The following is a 13,273-nucleotide window of genomic DNA, read 5'->3' as shown; positions in this document are numbered from 1 at the left end:
AAAGACGCGTTATTGTAATCGAGTTTTTAGAGATTTAAAAAAAAAATATCTCTTTACAAAATGCATTGCTCCTTTTTAATTCAAACGCTTACGCTTCAGTTAAACGTAAAAGTCACAGGACAAGCCTAGAAAATCTACAAACGTTAGGACTCTTGTCAGCGGTCTCATCCTGCCCAAAATCGGAAAATAATCTTTCTTCCGCACCGAAAATATTTCGTGTAGTCTTCGAAATATTTCGTGACGTCGCCAAGTTAAATTTCGAGACGATGCGAACAAATTGTCCGACCATGACCACAAAAACTTTACACCCCGTTCGTCGATTGGCCCCGACGAACGCGTCAGCCGTCTTAAACAAACGCAACTTGATCACTCTTTTGATCTTCGAACGTCCAACACAAGGACGAAAGCGCGCTACAAAAAAAATCCGAAATTTTGGTCTAGCACTTCCAGTTGATTTAAAAATTGTCTCTGGAAACATGCTCGAGTCATACCATACAAGTAATATAAGCCGAGAACATATCGCGGACTTTAAATCGGTACGAATCAGGTAGAAATCGCAACAGAAAAATCGATAGCCTGCTAGTCACCGCACAAACCTTAAAACCGAGAGTAAACCTAGGTCTTGTCCTAAACCCATCGCATTGGTCTCAGACATCTCAAGACATGATATCTGAACGATACGAGATCCTAAACCACGTCTCTCCGTTCACATCTCAACGTTCTCGAAAGTTTTAAGAATAAGAAATTTTTACGAAAGGTCACGAACGAACCGACAGATTGAACGTCCCAACGGAATTAAATATGAGACGACAACTCAAATTTACTTCAAATTTACTCGAAACAATTCAAAATAAAACGCCCATCATATATAAAGACGCATAAAGCGGTGGGAAATCAAACCCACACTCGGCAGAAAAAGACAAATAAAAGCCATACTCGGCAACAAACGCAGGATAAATAAACAACCTCCTCCCTCCAGATTTTCACTTCACCTCTCAAGGTTCAAAGTAAAAGTTCTCGGACAACGAAGCTCCAAACGCATCCGCGGGACGATCCACCTACCCGCAATCACCGGGAAACTCAGTCGTGGTCTCTACGGTATTAGGAGAAACCGGGATGGGATCCCAAAATCCTTGAATCCTCCAGGCGATCGGAGGAATGAGCGCCTCAGCGCGAGCATGATCCTTCATGCCACCCTTCATTAACTCCATCTCCTTCTCGAAAACGTAATCGTCCGCCCGCGTCTTCCTAAGGCTCCCGACTGAACCGCGACACTCACGGAAATCGCCTAGCGAGGTGAAAGCATCCTTGAGGTTCCTGTACTCGACCTGGAATTGAGAGGCGCGAGTCTTCATCACCTAGACAATCTCCCTCTTGCCCTTCCGTTCCGCCTTACGAACAGCCCTCGCATGATCACGAGCGAGTTGCGCATCTCGTGCCAACATCTCATCTCGCATGCGAGCAAGATCCTTTTCCGCTTTCTCCGCTCTAAAGCGATAGATCATGGCTTCTCTATGACTCACCTCATTGGCCGATCCATGCAAGTTCAAGCCCTGCAAAACCGATTAACACGTTATAAGCAAAAAGAAAATATATACTTGAAACGATCGTCAAAATTCTTAAAGCCTATACCCCGTTGATGATACGAGATCCTTCCGCGACGAACTTTCAACCTCCCCGACTCGTTCGTAGCCGGAGGAGCATCGAAGCCCGAGGGAAGACCAGCAAAGAAATCATCGAAGTCCGGAAGAGGGACCTCGCTCGTACCGCTTCCATCGCCGAAAGCAAGGTCTGGATCCCATCCTGGAAGCATGGAATTGTCCACCGAAAACTCTATGTCACCAAGGTCAATATCTTTCCCCTTCGAAGAATTCATCCCCGTTGCAACCGTGGGAGCAGCGTCGGGACCTTGGTCATCGGGCTCGGAGTCACTCCATGTTTCCCCGCCCAAAGCAGGACTAGGATGCACAAGCCTTAACGTTTTTCAAACTCTCCTCGGCGTAAAAGAAGACAAGAAAAAAGGACCGTTCCTGAGAAGATCCCTCACCGCGATAATATCCTCAGGGAACGGAGCAAGAGGATTGATGAAGGGACGATCGTTCGGCAACCTCCGGAACAATGGGATACAACTCTTTTCAACAGACGCAGCGTCTATATGAACGAAGAAGAAAAATTTCTTCCACGAGTTGAAGTTGGAAGTACACCCTTTAACCATTGACATGAAGTTCCGAGGGACCAGCCTATACTTGTCTGTATCCTTGACGATCTGTAACCTAAGAAGCGTTTCAAAGTGATCGACGGTAAGGGAGAGACCATGCTCGTAGCTCAGGATCAGGACTCCAATGAGGTGCTGGATGCCAAGGGGATTCATTTGGTTTAACGCCACCTCGAAACGATCCAACACACGGATGATAATTTCGGGAATCGGGAACCACAAGCGACAGCGCACTACGAATGCTTCGTAACAAGTAAAGTAACCCTCCGGGGGACTGCTAGCGCGCTCTCCTTGACAAGGAACCCGGAACTCCACCGCATCCGAAATCTGATAGAACGACCGCATGATCTCGAGGAATTCGCTAGTACTCCTACTTGGTGCACCTTCCTCGACCGGGCGACGGTTCATGACCGGGAACGATTTCTCTTTTGGAGGTGTGATCGAACCATAACACGCGACCCACCATGCCTTGTTCTCGGCCGGGTCTACCGAATGAGGAATGAATTCTATCTTTGGCACAAGGAGCTCTTCAGGAACGTTCGCGGGCAAGGACCCTTTCTTCGAACTCCTTTTCTTACTCGACATTTCGTATTTTTCTTTTCAGAATCAAGAAGAAAAGGGTAGAGAAAAAAAAAATTCAAGAGACCTCTCTATGAGAATGAGTAAGTGTAAAGGTTGTGAAGAAGTTACCTCCCTTCTTATAGGCATGAGAAATTACTATTTACATGCGGATTTTCGGACACAAACTTCGCCCAAATACACCAATCTCGTCCAAACTCGTCATACCGCGCATTAGAATATCACTAGAAATCCACGATTCTAACGAGCTGGGGGGCTAACTGTTGGAGTCGAAAACGGTTACGACGAAGTTAACGTCCAAATCCCATGCTCGGTCAAGAAAACGTCGCAACGTATGTTCCCGAGATAAAGCTTCTTTCGAATTCTATTTAGATCAAACATAAGCCATCGGAAACATACCCAGACCAGCTACGTATAGGTCCGAGTATGACGATCAGAACACGGACGAACCAAGCTCGGTCATTACGCAACTACCGCACATGCACGCTGTTCGGTCGCTACGACATTAGTCCATGCATTCTCGTCTACCCTTCGATGCTATCTCCCGAAGACCGTAGCGAACCCATTTCATGTTTCCCGCCATTCTAAGTCATCAATCAAACTTTACGGTAAAAACCGCGGAAAATTCGTTCTTTATCGAAAGAAGCCGTAATAAACGGTTCGAGTCAGAAGACGGCCCAAAGGGACCTAAAACATGACTCGAGGCCCAACTTACGATTTCTTAACCAACAGCCCGTAAGCCGCATGACGGTTTACGCTTAGTTCGCAAGGAAAGGTAAATGTCAAGTTTCCGCGGATAAATACGAAATTTTGAAGATAATTACGAAGATCGAAAAAAATAGAATATCTCTATTTTTATGCTATGACGGCTTAAGGGCAGAAGAGGAAAAGCGTAAACCGACCTAGGAGCCAGTATATAAGGAGTCCTAGGTGAGAGGCATGGAGAGAGACATTTTTTGGAGCAAACTTAGCACTTAGAGCGATTTAGGCATATTTCCGTTTTTGTTATTTCGAGCTGCGACTCAATTAGGTTTAGCCGTCTTAGGGTTGCTAGAACTAGGAATCTCGCCGACAGCTCTCGAGTCTAGGCTTATACTTTGTTTTAACGCTAAAACACGGATTCGGAATAAGATTTATTTTGCTCTCTTTTTACGATTTTTGCACCTTGTCGTTGATATCTCGTGTTCTGATTGTTTAGCGTGTGGTATTAACAGATCTTCGGGACCTCTGGGAAATTAGGGTATTCCTAGTTTCCTAATTTAAATGGAAATCGACAGTGCGAATTTCGGTTCCCACAGTTAACGTTAACGCCGCAGCGTTCGAGGAGGTCTAGAAGATGTTCTCGACTTTCGAAAAGAAGTCAGCAGAACGAGACAAGGTCATGAGTTCTCCCTCTAAACAGGTCGATAACCTAACAGCGGAACGGAACAACCCGAGTCCGCGGAAGAAGACTCGATTTTGCAACTCATTCGGACCGGTCCGGCAACGCGTAGGGGAAAACATCTAGGCAAAACCCTGACGAAATCACTCCTGCTCCAACACGGAAAAGTCCGGGAGATCTTCCCCCTATCGTGGAAGACAAGGAGGAAGGAGAAATTGGGCGCGTCGATGTGGATTCTAGCAGTTAATCTGTACTTACAGATGAAAATGCAGACGTGCATCTGCGTCGTACAAGGAGCCGTGAAGCTCAAAACGATTCCCAGTTCGATAACCCAATGACCGAAGAAAAGGAAGGTATCTTTTGGGATGACCATGAAGAACTGGCCGATGAGCAAACTCGGAATACTCGCGGCAAACGTCAACAAGGTCAAAAATCTGCTAGCGAGAAGTCCGAGATTCGCGATCTTCGTGATCATCTCATGAAAACAGTTGCAGAAGTTAGAGCAGTGAAATCTCTGATCCATAAAGCTACTAGCACCGCACCCGAGATCGATCTGCTGCTCGAGGAATCTTGATAAACGCCCTTCAGTACTCGCATCACCAGAACTAGGGTTTCAGATCCTTGAAAGATCAAGGTAACACCTTACGACGGTACAACCGATCCAAGGGCACATATACAGGCTTTCCAGATCTTGATGGGGATAACCAAGTTTAGAGAAAGCGAAAGAGATGCTGGTGAATGTCGCCTCTTCGTCGAAAACCTTCGTGGAGCAGCACTCGAGTGGTTCTCTCGCCTGAGGTGAAAATCAATCAGAAGTTTTCGCCAACTCGCCTCGGTGTTTCTCAAGCAGTACTCTATGTTCATATATGGAGAAATCTCTGATGTCGATCTCTGGAGCATGTTCCAGTGAGAGGACGAATCTCTCCGCGACTTCATAAAATTGTTCGAGACCATCATGGCTAGAGTCATCAAAATAAGCGACAAAGTAGCAGTACGCCCTCCGAAAAATGCTCTGGTACAAGTCGAAGTTCAGGAAGTGGATAACTTTGGATAAGCCGCGTATGATCTAAAACGTGCTCCATAAATCCACGAAATACATAATCATCGAAGAGAGACGAAAGTCTTGTTGCAAAAGATGAAGCTGACGAAGACATCGTCAAAGGATCCTGGGTCAGATCAGAAGTCTAAAAGGAAAAACTCTCGGAACGACAAAAACGTCCATCACGGGGAAGAAGAGACCCAAGGAGCGCATAAATATGCCATCAACTCCGGATCAGAGCAAGGCCAGACGACAGGAAATACATGGAGCCAAAATCCGAATTACGATGAGAACGCCTTCTGCGACTTTCACCAGGTCTGCAGCCACTCGACCGTAAACTGCAAAGTTCTCGGCGCTAGATTGGCCGCGAAGTTGCTCGTTGGAGAACTCGCCGAAGTGTGTAGCATAAAAGATCTCGTCCGCGATCCAGACCACCCTCCAATAAACGATAAGGCCCCTCAAATGGAGAACTCTCTCTAAGGGAACCAATCGGGAGAAAAGCGTGGGAGGAGGCATGACGAGAAGGGCAACGAAAATAGTCGCCGCAGAGTCAATATGATCATCGAAGGATCGCAATACTGCAGCGATACCATCTGTGCCATCAAAACTTACCCCCACTACGATCCGATCGTGATCGATCTCGTGATAAGAGATCTTGAGGTCGCAAGGGTTCTCATCGACACGGGAAGCGCAGTCAATGTCATCTTCCGCGATACTGTCAAGAGGATGAACGTCGAGCTAGGAGAAGTCGTACCATCGCCCAAGCCGCTAACCAGTTTCGAGGGCACAATGTCAATGACTCCCGGGTCGATTAAATTGCCCGTTGCTGTGAAAGAAGTCACGAAGATTGTCGACTTCGCGGTCATCGACCACCCGACCATTTACAACGTCATCACGGGCACGCCTTGGCTTAACGCCATGAAGGCATTCCCTTCGACTTATCACTTAAGCATCAAATTCCCGACTAATAACGGAATTGCCGCGATCTGGACGTTGCTTCCTGGCTGAACACAAGCTAAGGCAAATCACTACCACCGCAATGCTGAAACCCAAACTGGCGAAGCTAACTCAGGCACTAACTGAAAATGCTTCGGAAAAAGACGGTCCAGAATCGTCGACTTAAACAACGGGCAAGAAACAACCAGTTTCGGAGCCCAGCACTTCAACCCAGCCGGAGGAAAAAAACCTGGTAGAAGACGTCGGTCCTGCAACTAAGGCGATCTACGCAAACGCGATAGCCGAGTAAACACACTCGCACAAACAGTAGAATTACAAGATGGCTTGATCCCCAAAAGGGGTACGTAGGCAGCTCGTCGAAGGACGAGTTCAGCTATCCTCCCCTCTCAAAAAGGGGAGGAGTGGGTACATATACGAATACTCGTATATTCCCGCTGTGTTATTTCCTTGTTGGTTAAGGATTATTTTACAACAAAACGTGTTACCTACATTTTTCGATGAATTTACGACGATTTGTCTTTTACGACAGATGTTTTACGACGATTCGTATATCGTCGTCCATGTACGACGAATTAACGATGATATATGTAGTCGTAAAGCGGGTGTTTTCTTGTAGCGTAAAGTTTTTTCGCTTTTTAAAACTTAAACAACTTGTGTGACTTTTTATTTTGATTAATGAATATCTATTTTTTTTTTAAGAAAGAAGGGTGGTGATAAAAGTAATAAGTTTGTTTCAAAAAAGAAAGGAAAGAAAGAGGAGATGACATTTTTTTTTCATTTGGAACTGTAGAGAGATGCATGTGGTGAAACCGATCATTAAAACAACATCCTTGCGCGTTTCATAAATTTCTGCAATTTTTCCACTTCGGTGTGGCGTTAGCTACAAAGCCCTGACCATCGTGTCCTCCTCCATCTCCACGTATATTTACATATTTTTATTTCCTGCCTCGTTACTTTACTTCCATTTTTGGGGTTTTATGTTTGCTTTATTTTATCAAATCGTTCAAGTTACAAGGTAACTGAATAGTGTATGGACCATGTTAACTTGAGAAACATGTCAAACATTTCTTACGTTAACGTCAATACATTTAAAATTGATTCTAACGTATGTTAACGTCAATACATTACGGGTGCGATTGTAAAGTATAACTAGCGGCTAGCGCTAACAAATACTACCAGAGTGGAAAATTTTACACTCATTTTTACTTAAATGTCACCAATCAAGATATAAAGAGATGAATAATATTTACTCTGATTTACGCTTGTCAGTGACATCTTCCTTTGTCTTTTACACTGTTATTTATCTCTAGAAAATGTGAGTGGAACTCAGCGCAAAACAAAAATCATTAAATCTTTTTTTTTTCCATCCATTTACTCTGTACTGCGCTACTTCTTAACCAATCACAGCTTACGTCAATACATGTATATCTTTTCCGAAATAAAAGAGGAGAGAGAGATGGTGTAAACTGTTGACCTAAGAAGTAGTCGACTTTAAAGTTTCGAATGTTAAAAGCAGTTCAAGCGGAACAGATCAAGCAGGACAAGTGCAGATCAAGCATGACAAATGCAGATCAAGCAGATTATGCAGGAGAGAACCAGATCAAACCGATCAAATAATTTATTATAACTTATGAATGACAAAATCATTTAAAAACTATATATCATATATTAAAACAATAAAAATGACACCTAGATATCTAAACAAATATCTTAGATGTTATAGTATCGTCCGAAATACTTGTAAATGTTTTATAAGATACTTATACTTCTTTTATTTTCTTATTTAAAAAAATTAAAAATTATATGACAAAAAATAATAAGTAGAGAATAATAATTTTGTATTGTTAAAGTTGTAAATAAAATAAAATAAAAATATTATATTCATAAAATTAGATAAATATATTTTTAAAGTTATGTGTTGTAACAAAGTTATTTATTGACCAAAAAAAAAAAAAGCAGATCAACACTACCAAATGTTGACGGGTGAGATCTGCATGAGATCTCCTGCTTTTTCCATAAAAAGACAAAAAAATATTGAACTGCTTAAACTGCTTTTACAAACATAAAAAAGTGAATGGTAAATACAATGCGGGAAAACTGCATGTGCAGGAGAACTGCACGTGTCCCGCTCCTCCATTCGGACACTAAACTGTTGAGACTAAAGTGTACGCAGAGATGATAACCACTCAAATGATTTGACCTACTTGGGTACTTCTCTCTTTATAACTTTTTTTTTTTGGTTTCTCTTTTTTTTTTTTGAACACTATTTTTTGGGTTCTCTACATCTACAGTTCTCTCGGTGGTTATCGGAAAAAGTATCAAGTGAATAGTGCAGGATTTCCGGATTTTTTTCAGACCATCTTTTGAGTTAATTCTCTGTTTGTTGTCAAAAAAGAAAGTATCTCTTTGATAGACTGACCATAAAAATCAATTGATTTTTGTTGCAGAAAAGACAATTCAATACAATGAGAAGACTCTGTATATTACAAGCTCGCAATCCGTTTTCCTTGAGATAGTTACTGTTTCTTTCTCACTTTATCAAAGCAATCAAATATTGACATATGGATTCAGTGCATTTTTAGTATGGATTGGAGGAGTCTATAACCGAAGTAGATCCAATGCTACATATTTTGAGTCAGTTTGATCCGCGATCTGGTAGCCTACTTGCCTGGTTTAGTTAATCATCTGTTATTAAAAAAAAAAACTTATTTGTGACTTTTAATAACATAACGGTTGTCTATGTATAAATTAAAGATATTAGATCATCTCCAACTTCATATTTTGATTTTAAAATACAGTTTAGAGTAAAAAACATTCTAATCCCATTTGAAAATAAAATAAACAATAGGTTTACTCCAAAAATAGAGTAATGCTTTTAGTTTTTATTCATTACTCTACTTTTCATCCTAAAATAAAGCGGAATTGGAATAAATTTCAACTTCGTAATGAAATTACTCTATTTTGGAAAAAAGTTAAATTTTACATTGGAATACTCTTAATCGGATGATCCACATATTATATGTGAAACATTAATATAATTTTTAATTTTAATGGTTATGTTAAATTGACGACAACAAACTCATTTTCGCTGAAACTGAGTGACGATGCCACATATTGCTTCTCATTTAATTCTATATTCACTATATATAAAAAACAATGTTATGAAATTTAAATTATATCTACATATGTAGTGTTATATAGTGAAATGACTATACTTAAAGTTTTTAATAGAGAACCTAAAAAGACATTTTTATCAATTTCAAAAATTTAAGTAAATGAAATTGGTTTTAAAACTAGTTACCATACCGATAAAAATCAAACCAAAATAATGTTTAAACCTTTTAAAATCTAAAGTTCTATTATTACTGACCAACTATTTCATTTCTTCCGAGTCAGCGTAACTTTAGACCGTCTCTTAAATAAAAATGGACCGAGCTTAGTTACTTGACGAGCCTTGTTGAAGGATACAAACCATCTCCAACACTGATCAATGAGATAATAATGGGTAAGATAATTGGTATAGTTTACCAATACTTTTTTTTTTGTCTTCCACCTTTCATCTTATTTAGTAGAACTATTTTCTTGAGTTCATATTTATATACAAAAAAATTTATTTAGTTATTTTAATTTTAATTTATTTAGACTATGTACAATAAATGTGTTGAATAATTTATTAAAATGTTGAATGCTTACAATAAGGATGTTGAAAAAATTGTGAAAGTTACGTGGATTATTTGTAGTTGAATCTTTTCAACTAGTTGAAACTTCAAAAATGAGTCTATATTTACAATATGTCACCATATTAATGGTTCTTGTGATTGTATATATTTTTCATTAACCCTTATTATTTTAAGCCTATTATCTTGTAATATTTAATTTATATCAAAATTTATTATTTTGTGTTTTATAAATAGAGACTTGGTTTTTGGATTTGGACACACACGCACGCAAACACTTATATATTAATTTTATTTTATTTTCTAATATTCTTTGTTTATACATTTAGATAATTGTTTGTAAGATAAAGTCTAAAAATTTATAATCATAAAATTTAAATATTTATAAATATAAAATAACAATAGATGAATAAAGTGTTTGATTCTTTTAAAAATATTGTAAATATATAAAAATTAGATGTATTATGAATGATTATGTGGAGGTGAAAGATGATGATGTGAAATGATAAAAGTGAAGAATAGTGAGTCGAAAATATTTAACCAATGTACATAGTCTTATTTGTAAATAAAAATCCCATCAAAATTATTCAGTTTCTTCTCTTGCCTTCCATTTGTTTATAGTTGTTAATTTCTTTTGACTCATTTGTACCAATGGTGTCCTAAGTTTACTTCATCTTTCACCTTTTTCATGAATCTATTGTGCTGGCTGAGATTTATGTCTCAAAAGTGAAGATTAATTATGAATTGTTTTTTTTTGATTAATCTGGAAGTATTTCAGATCTATATAATGTTTCAGACTAATTTTCAAAGAGAAGTATAATTCACTTATGGATCCTTTCTCTGATTATTGAGATGAGTCCAAAGTATACCTCGTATCCTTATGGCCACATATGTTAAAGTGTTATATGTAGCTGGTTCGAACTCGAGTCAGTTTCCCAGAGTCCATCTTTAAACATATTTGAGCTAAAGAGTGTGTCTTTAAACATATTTGATCTCTCATGTGTTTTTAGCTGCATATTGAAGCAACTAAAATGTGACCGATAAATATTAATAAATATAGTGTTTCAGGAAAAACACTATTAATAAATACAATGCTAGTCAAACCTTACAATAGCGATGATTATATTTTTGTCTTTCTAAAGAAATTGTTTTTAGTTTGAATAATGTGATGTTTAACATGGAATATGACAGCTGACTTAGCAATTCAAGTCATGTTAACAGTTCAAATAATGTCATGTTGTATTGAAATTATTGACCACAATAGTAGTTTGACTATGGAAATCTTGTAAAAAAACAAATGAGTTGAAATATGTGTTCACACATGCACCTTTTATTTCAGATACTAATCATCGCATATGTTAAGAGTTTTTTTTTTCTTTTTTTTTTGTAAAAGGGCTTTCAGCATATGTTTAGAGTTGAAATACTAATTGGCTGTTTTCCCAACAGAGATGCAGAAACACCGTATATACCAAGATTCAGGGCATTTAAAGCAGAAAACACTGATAATTTTTTTTTATAATATTCTGCTAAGGATGTTTAATCCAAATTTTAGTTAATTTTTGGATTGTCTATAATTAATTGCTTACATATCGACAAATCAATAAGATCACGTAACTATTGGTCAACCATATGAGATAAAGAGACAAAGAACCAATCAGTAACTACTTATTCAGACTTCTGTTTCGTAGTCTAATATGGCCCAAGGGCTTGCACGTGGTTGCGAAATTATCAGCTTAGTTCGTCAACTCAATTATGCAAGTTTTTTCTGGCAACATTCTTATGCTATCTTGGTATTTAATATTGTGCATGAATTCAACCAATAAATTAAGCATTGTCATTAAATAGTGGTCTCAAACTAGCTAGTATATATTTGCAACATGTCTTTCAGTGTTCGAATATTGTCTGCTTTGATTGTCCCGTACATAGAAAGATTAACTAAGATGACCAAAATTTAACTAAAAATTAATTAGGTAAACATGATTTTATGTGCATTGAGATGCTTTCAAAGTAATAATAGCATAAAACAACTCAACGCATGCAATGGATCAGCTTCATAACAATATGTGCAAGAATCATAATACAAGATTCGCTCGAAATTCAAAAACAAAAATATCAGCACTTCCATTTTCGTTTTCTTCATCTAAAACAATAATCATCACTAACATGTCAATTTGTACATAAATTAATAATGTAAATAAATATCATGTCGAGGACATTCCACCTCACAACGAAGCAAGGAGAATTCGACCCCGGAGAGCCATACACGTGGACATGTTTAAGGGCCACACAAGAGGAAGAATACATTGCACCTTAGAAGGGACACACCGTTTTCTACTACATAGAACAATAACGAACTTCTTTAAGTCTGTTAAAAAAAAAAGAACAATAACGAACTTCTTTAAGTCTTGTTGAGTTTTGTTTAGTTTAGTTTCATAAGACTTGGCAAAAGAAGATTTGGCTGTCCCCTCTTCTTAGATTTTCTTTAGATGCTATTATGGGTCCCATGACTCCGACCAAGTTAGCTTAATAACGTTTTTAAGTCTTTTTGTCCCACGAAAATTTCAAACTGTCTGTTATGTATATGCACAATGCACTGATGATCACATATTCAATTATAAATTATCTGTATTAAGACATATACATATATGATCGATAATTGTATTTAATTAACGAGGATGTCAGTTTGAGTTGAGGTTCTTTTACATTACTCGAGATATCCATGCTTATCATGGGATTTTGAATGCATTGCATGTGACTGTTTGTGATTAAGATAATATCTTACTCATCTAATCATAAACTAACATAATAATAAAATACGAGACTACTTGAGTTTTAAAAAGTTGTACTAAATTATTAAAGAAATAAAATTTTGATTGAATAAAAAATGTAGAATTACATTTAAAAATGAAACTTTCCATATCAATTTATATCCATGCCATTCATTTGTTAATGTATATTAATTTCTATGTTGGTTATCAAATTTTTTAATTTTTTTTCTAATTTTTTTTTTGTCACATAATAAGATACTGACGGTTAGTGTTACACTGTTACTTCTGTCATGTTGAAAAGCTGTCCACCAACTCACAATGATGAAAATAAAATTAGATCGTTAATACAACGAAGGTATCTATAAAATCATCGAAATGGAATAATGTTCAAGGAAACCTCGGAGATAGCAGTTAGATATGAATCATACTTCATAATGAAAGTTAAACTTTACGAATAAAGTTGATGTTTGATTGTTTGGCATTTCTCTCCCTGCGATGAAACATCCTTCATAATGAAAGTTAAACTTATTAATATTCTAGATTTTATTATTTTTTTCCTATAAACTTGATTTAATTAAGGGAATTTAGGTCATGTGACACAAAAAAAACTATATTTCACTAAATAACCAGAATTCCACTATGTCTCATTCTTTCTCT

This window comes from Brassica napus, chromosome C9, assembly GCF_020379485.1.
Source record: "Brassica napus cultivar Da-Ae chromosome C9, Da-Ae, whole genome shotgun sequence".
NCBI classification, from domain to species: Eukaryota; Viridiplantae; Streptophyta; class Magnoliopsida; order Brassicales; family Brassicaceae; genus Brassica; species Brassica napus.
The sequence above is the reverse complement of the archived record's forward strand: the minus strand, read 5'-3'. Positions refer to the sequence as shown.